Source organism: Capra hircus, chromosome 11 (genome assembly GCF_001704415.2).
Source record: "Capra hircus breed San Clemente chromosome 11, ASM170441v1, whole genome shotgun sequence".
Taxonomy (NCBI): Eukaryota; Metazoa; Chordata; class Mammalia; order Artiodactyla; family Bovidae; genus Capra; species Capra hircus.
Window position 1 is genome coordinate 53,057,787 of NC_030818.1, and position 12,934 is coordinate 53,070,720.

Sequence of the window (12,934 nt, forward strand, 5' to 3'; positions counted from 1 at the left end):
GAGGGTGGATATATTGTGGGCACTTACTGGATGAAAACGAAGAAGAATACCATCTCTCTGTGGTCACCAGGATTGCAAAAACGGCAGGAGGTTGGCAAATATAAATACATACACATATATATTCTCTTTCCACCTCCCATACTCTCAGAGATTTAGGGAATTTTGTGACAACAGAAAGTATCACCTATTTTCCAAGTGAGGTCTGAAGTCAGGAAGGAGTCTAACTAGAGCAAACAGCAATGTTAGGAAAAAAATGAAAAGGCAACAAATTCAGACAAGCTACAGTTTGAATCATTTATCAGGGCAAATACCTTCCAAATTAACTAGCCTAGGTATGTGTTTTTCATGTAACTTATCTACAGAACTAGGTTAGTTTTGTATTTATTCTCAGGACTTTCCCAATTTTGCTTTAAGATACATCCACATTCTTTAATAGCCCTTGAGGTTATTCAGTTCTTAAGTCATGTCTGACTCTGTGATCCCATGGACTGCAGCACACCAGGCTTCAATGTCCTTTACTATCTCCTGGAGTTTGCTCAACCTTATGTCATTGAGTCAGTGATGCCATCGAATCAACTCATCCTCTGTCGTCCCTTTCTCCTCCTCCCCTCAATCTTTCCCAGCATTAGGGTCTTTTCCAATGAGTGGGCTCTTTGCATCATAATCCTTAGTGTTAACACAATCAGTAATATAAGCCTCATCTCATGACTACTACCTGAGGAATTAGTTCCTGAAATAAGTATGTGTCCTATTTCCTTTTTTCCGGACAATGTACACTTATTTTTCAGCAGTTTGTCAAAAGCAAAATAAAAATCTCAATATGTCTTTGCTTAAGCAAGTGAAGATTTATTACTAATAATTGAAAGGACACATTCACAATGACAGCAGACCTATTTCAACAGGTATAATCTCTTCTGTTGGCCTAGCAGACTATCCGGAGAAGGAACTGGCAACCCACGCCAGTATTCTTGCCTGTAGAGTCCCATGGACAGAGGAGCCTGTTGGGCTGCTGTCCATGGGATCACACAGACTCAGACCTGACTGAAGCGACTTAGCAGCAGCAGACTTTCTCACACTCACCAAGGTCACTGCTTCCTGCCAATGCATGGTAGAAGGCATGCTGGAAGGCATTTCAGAGGCTGGCATTGTGATGTACCCAAGATCCATGATTCCATTGTTGACTTCCTGCTGCTTCGCTAGTGTCAATTTTTCAGTTTCTGTGGTATTGGAAAGCTGTCATTTGACCATAAGGATATGCATGTGATAACATTTTCTCCACCAATAGGCAGAGACAGTGAAATCTCATCCTTGTAAAACTACACACAAAATGCAAATTCTAGCCTTTTCTACCAACCCTGTGCCATTAATCTGTATTTCAGGTTAGCATGGAAAGGATCAGATATATAGCACCATGAAATCTGTATAATACTTCATTTAAATTAGAAACTAAGTTTCTTGCCTACAAGAAAATTTGTCACTTATCACTATAAAGTTAAAGACATGTGCCTTTCTTGGTTGTTGTTCAGTCTCGAAGTCATATCCAACTCTTTGCAACCCCACGGACTGCAACAGGCCACACTCCCCTGTCCTTCACTATCTCCCAGAGTTGGCTCAAATTCATGTCCATTGAGTCAGTGGTCCTGTCTAACCATCTCATTTTCTACCACCCCCTTCTCCTTTTGCCTTCAATCTTTCCCAGCATCAAGGTCTTTTTCAATGAGTCAGCTCTTCACATCAGGTGGCCAAAATCTTAAGAGCTTTAGTTTTAGCAACAGTCAGTTCAGTTCAGTCACTAAGTAGTGTCTGACTCTTTGCATCCCCATGGACTTCAGCATTCCAGGCTTCCCTGTCCATCACCAACTCCTGGAGTTTACTCAAACTCATGTCCATTGAGTCAGTGATGTCATCCAACCATCTCATTCTCTGTCGTCCCCTTCTCCTACTTCCTTCAATCTTTCCCAGCCTCAGAGTCTTTTCCATTGAGTCAGTTCTTTGCATCAGGTGGCCAAAGTACTTCCAATGTAACAGTACTTCCAATGAATATTCAATGAATTATTTCTTTTAGGATTGACTGGTTTGATCTCCTTGTTGTCCAAGGGATTCTCATGAGACCTCTTCAGCACCACAATCTTAAAGTGTTAATTCTTCAACACTCATCCTTCTCTATGGTCCCAAATGCACATATGTACATGACTACTGGAAAAATGATAGCTTTGACTCTGCAGACTTTTGTCAGCAAGGTGATGTCTCTGCTTTTTAATATGCTGTCTAGGTTTGTCATAGCTTTCCTTCCAAGGAGAATGTGTCTTTTAATTTCATGGCTGCAGTTACCTTCTGCAGTGATTTTGGAGCCCAAGGGATAAAAATGAAATCTGTCACTGTTTCCTCTTTTTGACCTTTTATTTACCATGAAGTGATGGGACTGGATGCCATGATCTTAATTTTCTGAATGTTGAGTTCAGAAAGAGCCAGCTTCTTCACTCTCCTCTTTAACCCTCATCAAGAGGCTCTTTAGTTCCTCTTCACTTTCTGCCATTAGAATGGTATCATTTGAGGCTGTGGATATTTCTCCTGGCAATCTTGGCTCCAGCTTGTGATTCATCCAGCCTGAAATTTTGCATGACGTACTCTGCATATAAGTTAAATAAGCAAGGTAACAATATGCAGCCTAGTCATACTCCTTTCCCAATTTTGAACCAGGAAGTCCATTGTTCCTTATCCAGTTCTAACTGTTGCTTGACATACATATAGGTTTCTCAGGAGACAGGTAAAATGTTCTGGTATTCCCATGACTTTAAGAATTTTCCATAGTTTGTTGTGATCCACTTCATTTGCCATAGTCAATGAAGCAGAAATAGATGGTTATCTGAAACTTTCTTTCTTCATGGATGTTGTCAATTTGATCTCTGATTCCGCTGCCTCTTTGAAACCCAGCTTGTGCATCTGGAAGTTCTGGTTTAAGTACTGCTGGAGTCTAGCTTGAATGATTTTGAACATAATCTTGCTAGCATGTGAAATTAACACAATTTTATGATAGTATGAACAGCCTTTTGTGTTGTCCTTCTTTGGGACTGGAATGAAAATGGACCTTTTCCAACCCTGTGGTCACTGCTGAGTTTTCCATTTGCCAACATAGTAAATGTAGCACTTTAATTTAGGATTTAATATTTCATTTGAAATTCCATCAGCTCCAATAGCTTTGTTTATCATCATGCTTCCCAAGGCCTATTTGACTTCACACTCCAGGATGTCTGGCTCTGTGTGAGTGACCACACCATCATGGTTATTCAGACCATTAAGACCGTTTTTGTATAGATCTTTTGTGTGCATTTCTAGAAGTATTTAAGTATTGATGAAGTATAGGTTTCTGTGAAATTATACCATTCTTTGCGTGTGTTTATTTAAAATCTTTAAAACAGGCTTTAAAAATAATATTACCTCTGAAGTTGTCATATGCTGGAAAAAAGAGCTTGACCTAATTCCTTTGATAAACTATCTTTATCCTCTGGCAAAATTCTAATATAATATTGTAATTATTAAACATTAATCAGTTTCTCACCATGTTCTATAGTTTCCAATATATTTGAGTGGTATAGTTGTGCAAAACTCCTTTCTGTCCCAGATTCCAGGAGATCCAAATCTGTGATGCTAATTTATATTTTAGCTTATAGTGAAACTAGTATAAATGTTAGACCCAAAGAGAAATGGGTGCATATTTGGGCTTTCTTTTTTAGCCTCAATTTATTCATCAAAAATAGAAAGAAAACTTGACACCCCTCAGAGATTTGTTTTGAAAATTAAATTAATTAAAATATTATGTGTTATATTCTATCTTATATAAAATATGTATTCAATATTAAATCTGCTAAAATCATCTTTATTTTTCCTTTATTTTTACTGTACCTAACATGAAGCCAGATATTTTGATTTATTTAAAGTAAAATTTTAATGAGCTATGTAGGATCTTCTTCTTCTACTTGACTTTTTCAGATAAATTTGAGATAATTTTTTTCAGATAAATTTTTTCCCTTCAAATATTTATTGAGTATCCCTGATGCTCAGTACAGAAATCCTTGATCCTGTAGGCTTTAAAATGATGAATTAGAAATTGATCTATATATTTTTTAATGTCAAAATTCAGTGCAACATATAATGTGTGTCTATACATAATTTGAATACAAAGAAAAAAACAAAAAAGTGCAAAAAATTAGGATACGGAATTATGATTTTGAACTGTGGTGCTGGAGAAGACTCTTGAGATTCCCTTGGACAGCACAGAGACCAAACCAGTCAATCGTAAAGGAAATCACCCCTTAATATTCATTGCAAGGACAGATGTTGAAGCCGAAGCTCCAATACTTTGGCCACTTAATGCAAAGAGTAGAGTCACTGGGAAATATCTTGATGCTGGGAAAGATTGATGGCAAGAGGAAGGAAGCTTCCCAGGTGGCGCTAGTGATAAGGAACCCACCTGCCAATGCAGGAGATAATAAGAGATATGGGTTTGAACCCTGTGTCAGGAATATCCCCTGGAGAAGGGCATGGCAACCCACTTCAATATTTTTGCCTGGAGAATTCCATGGTCAGAGGAACCTGGTGGGCTATGGTCCATAGTGTTGCAAAGAGTCGAACACAACTAAAACATCTAAGGAAAACAAGGCACCAGGACAGCAGATAGCACTTATTGCTTAACTGCAGATCTCCAGGTTTACCCAGAGCCTTTTGAACTTTGTTATATATGGTTAGATTAACACTATATCTGAGTGTGATTCAGGCAATGTAAGAAAGTGACATGGTGAGGTTACCCCATGGCAGAAGTAAAGCAAGTTGCTGAATGCCCATTCTGAAGCACATACCTAGAGAGGGGCATCTGTGTGTCCTTCTGTCACCTGTGAATACCCCAGTGCATGTATGCTCATACCCTTAGGCTCTTCTGTCCATGGGATTCTCCAGGCAAGAATACTGGAGTGGATTACATTGCCTATTCCAGTGGATACCCTAGTATCTCATAGTTAATGTACAGGCAGGCAGTCTTCAATATCAGTTTGTCTGATTCAAAATCTTGATATTCTTAAGACTCTGGAGTAAGTCCTGAGTTTTTCTGTTTCCTTAGGCTAGCTATTTTCCAGAACTCAGTTGGACATCTGCTTTCTCATTTCTGGATTTCAGACCTCTGACTCAGCCTCTTTTAAGAGCCTGGACAATTTAATTGCATATTCCTCCATTTAACTTATCAAATATTTGACAAATATAATGCAAGGTCTCATGTAAATGTATTTGTAAGAGTCTTGTAAAATTACAAAATAGCCATACTTCTCTGATTCAATCCCAGACTCTCATTCATCTGATTATGGAATACATGGAAATTTCTAGTGCACACAGAGCTCAGTAGGAAAAATCTAAGGATTTTAAAATCCAGTGCATCTGTTATGGTGACACTTCTCCATCTGTGAGTAGGACAGAAAGGTGGGGCAGGCATAATCTCAACCCCTGGACCTTGCAGCTTCTTGACAGCTACAGATCTGTTTTGAGTTCTAGGGGCAAAGGAGGGGAAGTGGCTAGGTAGCAGCCTAGTAACATTTCACTTGAGCCATCCAGTTGAAGAATGTTATATGTTTGAGAAACACATGAACACCTAAGGGAGAGGTGGGCTTCTTTACAGCAAAAAAAAATAAAAAATAAAAAAATAAATATATATATATATAAATCTGAAAACACCATGATTCACTCCAGTCATCTCCCTAAGTCCTATTAATCTCTTATTGTTTTAAAAATATGCAGTATTTTCATTGTAAACATCAGATCAATACTGATAATAATGATCCTAATAACAGGAGAAGAATTGGACAAATCACTTGTAATTAGAAGTTTGGTGGTATTAGAAGAAAACGTTTGTGTTTTGAAAAATATATGGATTTCTATGAGGTCCTGTTGATGGGTTTTTAGTTCAGTCCTAATTTAAGTCTTGACTTGGTCCTGATTTAGTCACTTCAATTTAATTTAGCTCATTTCAGCCAGTGTCTGACTCTGTGCAACCCCATAGGCTGCAGCACAACAGGCTTCCCTCTCCATAACCAACTCATAGAGCTCACTTAAACTCATGTCCATAGAGTCGGTGATGCCATCCAACCATCTCATTCTCTGCCTCCCTTTCTCCTCCTGCCTTCAATCATTCCCAGAATTAGGGTCTTTTCTAATGAGTCAGTTATTTGCCTCATGTGGCCAAAGTATTAGAGCTTCAACATTAGTTCTTTTGATGAATATTCAGGATTGATTTCCTTCTGGTTTGATCTCCTTGCTGCCCAAGGGACTCTCAAGATTCTTCTTCAACACCAGAGTTCAAAAGTATCCATTTTTCAGCATTCAGTTTTCTTTATGGTCCAAATCTCACATCCATACACAACTATTGGAGAAACCATAGCCTTGACTAGATGGACCTTTGTTTACAAAGTAATGTCTCTGCATTTTAATATGCTGTCTAGGTTGGTCTTAGCTTTTCTTCCAATAAGGAAGCAACTTTGAATTTCATTGCTGCATTCACCAGCTGTAGTGATTTTGGAGCTCAATAAAATAGAGTCTGTCACCATTTCCATTGTTTCTCCATCTATTTGCTATGAAGTCGTGGGACCAGATGCCATGATCTTTGTTTTTTGAATGTTGAACATTGCGCCAGCTTGTTCACTCTCCTCATTCGCTTTCATCAAGAGGCTCTTGGTTCCTCTTTGCTTTCTGCCATAAATGTGGCATCATCTGCATATATGAATTTATATTATTCCCAGAAATCTTGATTCCAGCTTGTGCTTCCTCCAGCCCAGCATTTCGCATGATGTACTCTGCATATAATTTAAATGTGCAAGGTGACAATAGCCTTGATGGACTTCTTTCCTGATTTGGAACCAGTACATTGTTTCATGTCTGGTTCTAACTGCTGCTTCTTGACCTGCATGCAGTTCTCTCAGGAGGCAGGTAAGGTGGTCTGGTAGTCCCATCTCTTGGAGAATTTTCTACAATTTGTTGTGATCCACACAACGCTTTGGCATAGTCATTGAAGCAGAAGTAGATGTTTTTCTGGAATTCTCTTTATTTTTCTAGGATCCAAAGGATGTTAGCACTCTGACCTCTTGTTCCTCTGCCTTTTCTAAATCCACCTTGAACATATGACATTTCACAGTTTGCATATTGTTAAAGCCAGGGTGGCAACTTTTCAGCATTATTTTGCTAGTTGGTGAGATGAGTGACATTGTGCAATAGTTTGAATATTTTTTGTATTGCCTTTCTTTGGGATTGAAGTGAAAACTGACCTTTCCAGTCCTGTGGCCATTGCTGTGTTTTCCAAATTTGCTGGCCTACTGAGTGCAGCACTTTCACACCATCATATTTTAGGATTTGAAATAGCTCAGCTGGGATTCCATTACTTCTACTAGCTTTGTTTGTAGTGATGCTTCCTAAAGCCCATTTGACTTTCCATTCCATGATGTCTGGCTCTAATTGAGTGATCACACCATTGTGGTGATCTTTGTTGTATAGTTCGGTGTATTCTTGCCACCTCTTTTAATGTCTTCTACTTCTGGTAGGTTCATACAGTTTCTGTCCTTTATTGTGCCTATCTTTGCATTGAATGTTCCCTTGGTATCCCTAATTTTCTTGAAGAGATCTCTAGTCTTTCCCATTCTATTGTTTTACTCTATTTCTTTGCATTGATCATGTAGGAAGCCTTTCTTATCTCTCCTTGCTATTCTTTGCAACTCTGCACTCGGGTGGATATATCTTTCCTATTCTCCTTTGCCTTTAGCTTTTCTTCTTTTCTCAGCTCTTTGTAAGCCCTCCGCAGACAACCATTTTGCCTTTTTGCATTCCATTTTCTTAAGAATAGTTTTGATCACCACATCCTGTACAATGTCACAAACCTCCATCCATAGTTCTTCAGTCACTCTTTCGATCAGATCTAACCCCTGGAATCTATTTGTCACTTTTATAATATAATCATAAACAGACTGGTTCCAAATAGGAAACGGAGTGTGTCAAGGCTGTATATTGTCACCCTGCTTATTTAACTTATATGCAGAGTACATCATGAGAAATGCTGGGTTGGAAGAAACACAAGCTGGGATCAAGATTGCCAGGAGAAATCTCAATCACCTCAGATATGCAGATGACACCACTCACGGTAGAAAGTGAAGAGGGACTAAAAAGCCTCTTGATGAAAGTGAAAGAGGAGAGTGAAAAAGCTGGCTTAAAGCTCAGCATTCAGAAAATGAAGATCATGGCATCCGGTCTCATCACTTCATGGGAAATAGATGAGGAAACAGTGGAAACAGTGTCAGACTTTATTTTTTGGGGGCTCCAAAATCACTGCAGATGGTGACTGCAGCCATGAAATTAAAAGACGCTTACTCCTTGGAAGAAAAGTTATGACCAACCTAGACAGCATATTCAAAAGTAGAGACATTACTTTGCCGACTAAGGTCTGTCTAATCAAGGCTATGGTTTTTCCAATGGTCATGTATGGATGTGAGAGTTGGACTGTGAAGAAGGCTGAGCACCAAAGAATTGATGCTTTTGAAGTGTGGTGTTGGAGAAGACTCTTGAAAGTCCCTTGGACTGCAAGGAGATCCAACCAGTCCATCCTGAAGGAGATCAGCCCTGGGATTTCTTTGGAAGGAATAATGCTAAAGCTGAAACTCCAGTACTTTGGCCACCTCATGCGAAGAGTTGACTCATTGGAAAAGACTCTGATGCTGGGAGGGATTGGGGGCAGGAGGAGAAGGGGACGACAGAGGATGAGATGGCTGTATGCCATCACAGACTTGATGGAGGTGAATCTGAGTGAACTCTGGGAGCTGGTGATGGACAGGGAGGCTGGTGTGCTGCAATTCATGGGGTAGCAAAGAGTCGGACACGACTGAGCAACTGAACCGAACTGAAGGGATTTGATTTAGGTCATACCTGAATGTTCTAGTGGTTTTTCCCTACTTTCTTCAATTTAAGTCTGAAGTTGGCAATAAGAAGTTCATGATCTTATCCATGGTCAGCTCACAGTCTTGTCTCTGCTGATTGTATAGAGCTTGCCCATCTTCAGCTTCAAAGAATACAATCAACCTGATTTCAGTATTGACCATCTAGTGATGTCCAAGTGTAGAATCGTCTCTTGTGTTGTTGGAAGACGGTGTTTGCTATGACCAGTGTGTTCTCTTTGTGAAACTCTGTTGGCCTTTGTCCTGCTTCATTTTGTACTCCAAGACCACTCTTGTCTATTACTCCAGGTATCTCTTGACTTCCTACTTTTGCATTCCAGTCTCCCATGATGGAAAGGACATATTTTTTGGTGTTAGTTTTAGAAGGTCTTGTAGGTTTTCAAAGAACCACTCAACTTCAGCTTCTTTGGCGTTAGTGGTTGGGACATAGACTTGGATTATTGTGATGACAAATGGTTTACCTTTGAAACAGACAGATTATTCTGTCATTTTGAAATTGCACCTGAGAACTGCATTTCAGACTCTTTTGTTGACTATGTGTTCAGTTTAGTTAAGCAACCCTTAACCCTTAATGGGATGGAATTTACTCACTGAATAGTGCCATTTCCCAATCCAAAGGATAATGGTCTAAAATGACAAGTGTTGCTGACTTTAGCATTTCAATGGACAATAATAGGAGTCTCTTTCCCTTCCCCTTACTCTTTCCTTCAGTTGACTGTTGACCATGCCAGTTTCTCTTCCCCTCTTTTCTTTCCATTCCTTTCCATTCCCCAAACCCCACAAGAAAGGCTCTTTGGGGGAAAGAACGCCAAATATATTGACTGAAAATTTAGGTATTTTCACAGTAAATATACTTCGAGATTACTTTAACTACCATTTTTGGCAGTTTGTATTTTAATATGGCTAATAAAGAAATGATTACCCAAACATTCACTTTCAATGATTCCCTGACCTAGAGTTGTGAAAGAAGGATCTAGAATCCTTCTAGAAGAAGGATCTAGGATCCCAGAGGCTAAATGCCCTTTTATTGGCTTAAAGTCCCATACACATCCAGGGACCTAAGAGAAAGGAGAGGTATCCAGTAGGAACTGTGTGTCAGATGTGAGCATGCAGGTGATTTGGCATGCAGATTCATGTATGTGCGTGGGAGATATGAGTATGTGTGTGTACATGCAATTGGGTTCTATGTATGTGTATATGCATGTGGGTGGAGAGGAGAGGCAAATATGTTGGTGCGTGAGTGTGTGTGTGTTATACATGCATATGTGTTTGCTTTGGAGGTAAGAAATTTTAGGAAAATAAAGGTATGTAAATTAGGCATTGATTAACAAAAACATCATCATTATTATATACTGCACTCAAATTTCAAAATTGTGTAATTTTGTTGAAATCATAGATATGGGCCCTCATATTTTTTAAAACAGATGATACAGGTACCCATTAAAATAGATGGAATATGATTGCCCATGTGAGACTGTTTTGCATTTTACAAAACATGTTAAGAATGCTTTGCTATTACTATTTTTCCTGTTATCCTCATGTATAGATGCATCTTCTCTAATATGCAAATCAAATATAATAAAACAAAGTACCATGAAACAGCTAACTTCAGAAGTCCTCTTAAATTTGGCTCTGCCTTAACCTTTCTTTCACTTCATGCCAGACAAACATTTCAACTCAATATAAAATAAATTAACTTTAGGTTTACCAAATTTTGGGTTAAGAATGAATGTATAATCTATCTCAACAATTGTGCAATTAGCATGTTAGAGGATAAGAATGTATCTCAGCCTCTACTCCATCTTAATGCAGGAACACTGCCTGAATTTGAATCCCATCCCCACCACATAATAACTTTTGTGCAAATTACTTAATACTTCTTGCCTAATTTTTGCCATTTGTATTTGAGGAATCATAATTATTTTCTAGAATTTTACAAAGGATGAAAAATTTAATACATGAAACTATTAAGAATGTTGCTGTTTAGTCATCAAGGCATACCAGACTCTTCGTGACCCAAGGGACTGTAGCCCACCAGGTTCCTCTGTCCATGGGATTTCTCAGACGAGAATATTGGAGTGGGTTGCCATTGCCCCCTCTAGGGGATCTTCTCATGCAGTGATCAAACCTAAGTCTCCTGCATCTCTTGTATTGGCAGGCAGATTCTTTACTGCTGAGCCACCTAGGAATCCCAACTATTAAGAATAGCGTATGGTAAATAATCCATTCTCAGTAATATTTAGATTGTTACCAGTATTAGCATGATAGTCATATAATAGCAAGCTTTATAAATGCTATATTATAAAGATCATCCCATAATATGCATGCATTTTATTCTTAAAAAGTAAAGGTAGCAATTATAAACAAGAAGAGAGGAGAAATCCACTTGGATGGAAAAAAGAAGTTTGCAAAAAGATTGAATATAATAAAATGACATGTGTGTAAAAAGTTCCTGGTTAGAATGATGCAAATAGAGTACAGGGCAAGGATTGAACACAGGCACAAATTAAAATCATACTGATGCATTAGCCCTGATTATGAAAATTTAAAGCTACATATCTATCATACTCTCTGAATTATAAACTTCTTAATAGTAAAAACCATGTTTTCTATACTTGTTAACTCCTTGGTCTCTCTACTTTATAATCAATATTCCTAGAATAGTACCACGAATTTAAGAACCAGCCCCAAGTCCTTAAATTATTGAAGGGGGAATTAAGGTCCTGGTTTCCAGCTGTTGCTTTGGGCTTTCTAGGACACATCTGTCAAGTATATCTGTCTAATGGCAGATGCATCTGGAACTTCTTTGCATCAGTCTCTTTGGTCATGCCCATTTAAGAGTTCTTCAGATTTTCCAAGCTGGTTCAATGTCTAAATATTTATGTATATAGATAATTTTGCTCATTTTTTTTTCTCTCTGAAGTTTTAGCTTCACAAATTGCAGGCAGGCTAAATCTATAAGAAATTGATGGGGAAATTAGGAGGGCAGCCAGAACTTAATATGGTGTTAAGGATGAGAGAGCCCAAGGAAACAGGATGAGTTGATTGTAAAAATAAATAAAGTACCTCAAGTGGTGTTTATAGAAGCAGTCATAAGAGTGTTTAATGAGCTCCAGGAAAACAATCTGATATAGAGGAAAGAGCAAATCAAGTCTCCAAGTGTGGCATATACACCTAAGGATTAGCAAAGACATCTTGCCTTCACTTTCCTTAGGAGAAGTCTCAGCGATTTAACATGTCAGAGGGATTTTTAATGGCACACTATTGCAGATTTAATTAATTTTTCCATCTATATGCAAGCACTCAATTAAAGCTTTACCTCCTCCCCATATGCTCTAAGATTTGCTAGTTACATTTCAATTTAATGCATTGTTTCAGTAGTAGACGGTTAGGAGAGTTTTCATTTACAAATGAGGTCAAGATACAGTAGTACTCTTTTAGAAGTCTGACTTGCTTAACAGAGAGGGGAAGGACACAACACCTATTGGGTTATTGCTTCTCAATCAGAGGTCATTTTGCCCCTCTTCCTCAAAGGACATTTGGCAATGCCTAGGGACATTTCTGCTGTTACTATTTGTATGATGCTACTGAGATCAAGTGGGAAGAGGTAGGGATGCTGCTAAATATCCTACAGTGCACAGTACAGAGTCCCATAAGTTAGCTGAAACAAAATCTGAACAGTGCTGAGACCAAGAAACCTGTGTTAAGTGAAACACATGTGTAATATTTCATTATATGAAGCATTTGTTTTGTACTGAATAGACCGCATTTTTTCCTGGCTGTGTACATTTGATAGCTATTAAAAAAAAAAAAAACAACAAACACGGTTTCAATGGAAAATGAATGCTATATTTAAGTTAAACATATATAGCTTTCTTTCTATAAATATATGCAGTGTATATGCATGTGTACTCAGTCATGTATGACACTTTGTGACCCCATGGACTGTAGCCTGCCAG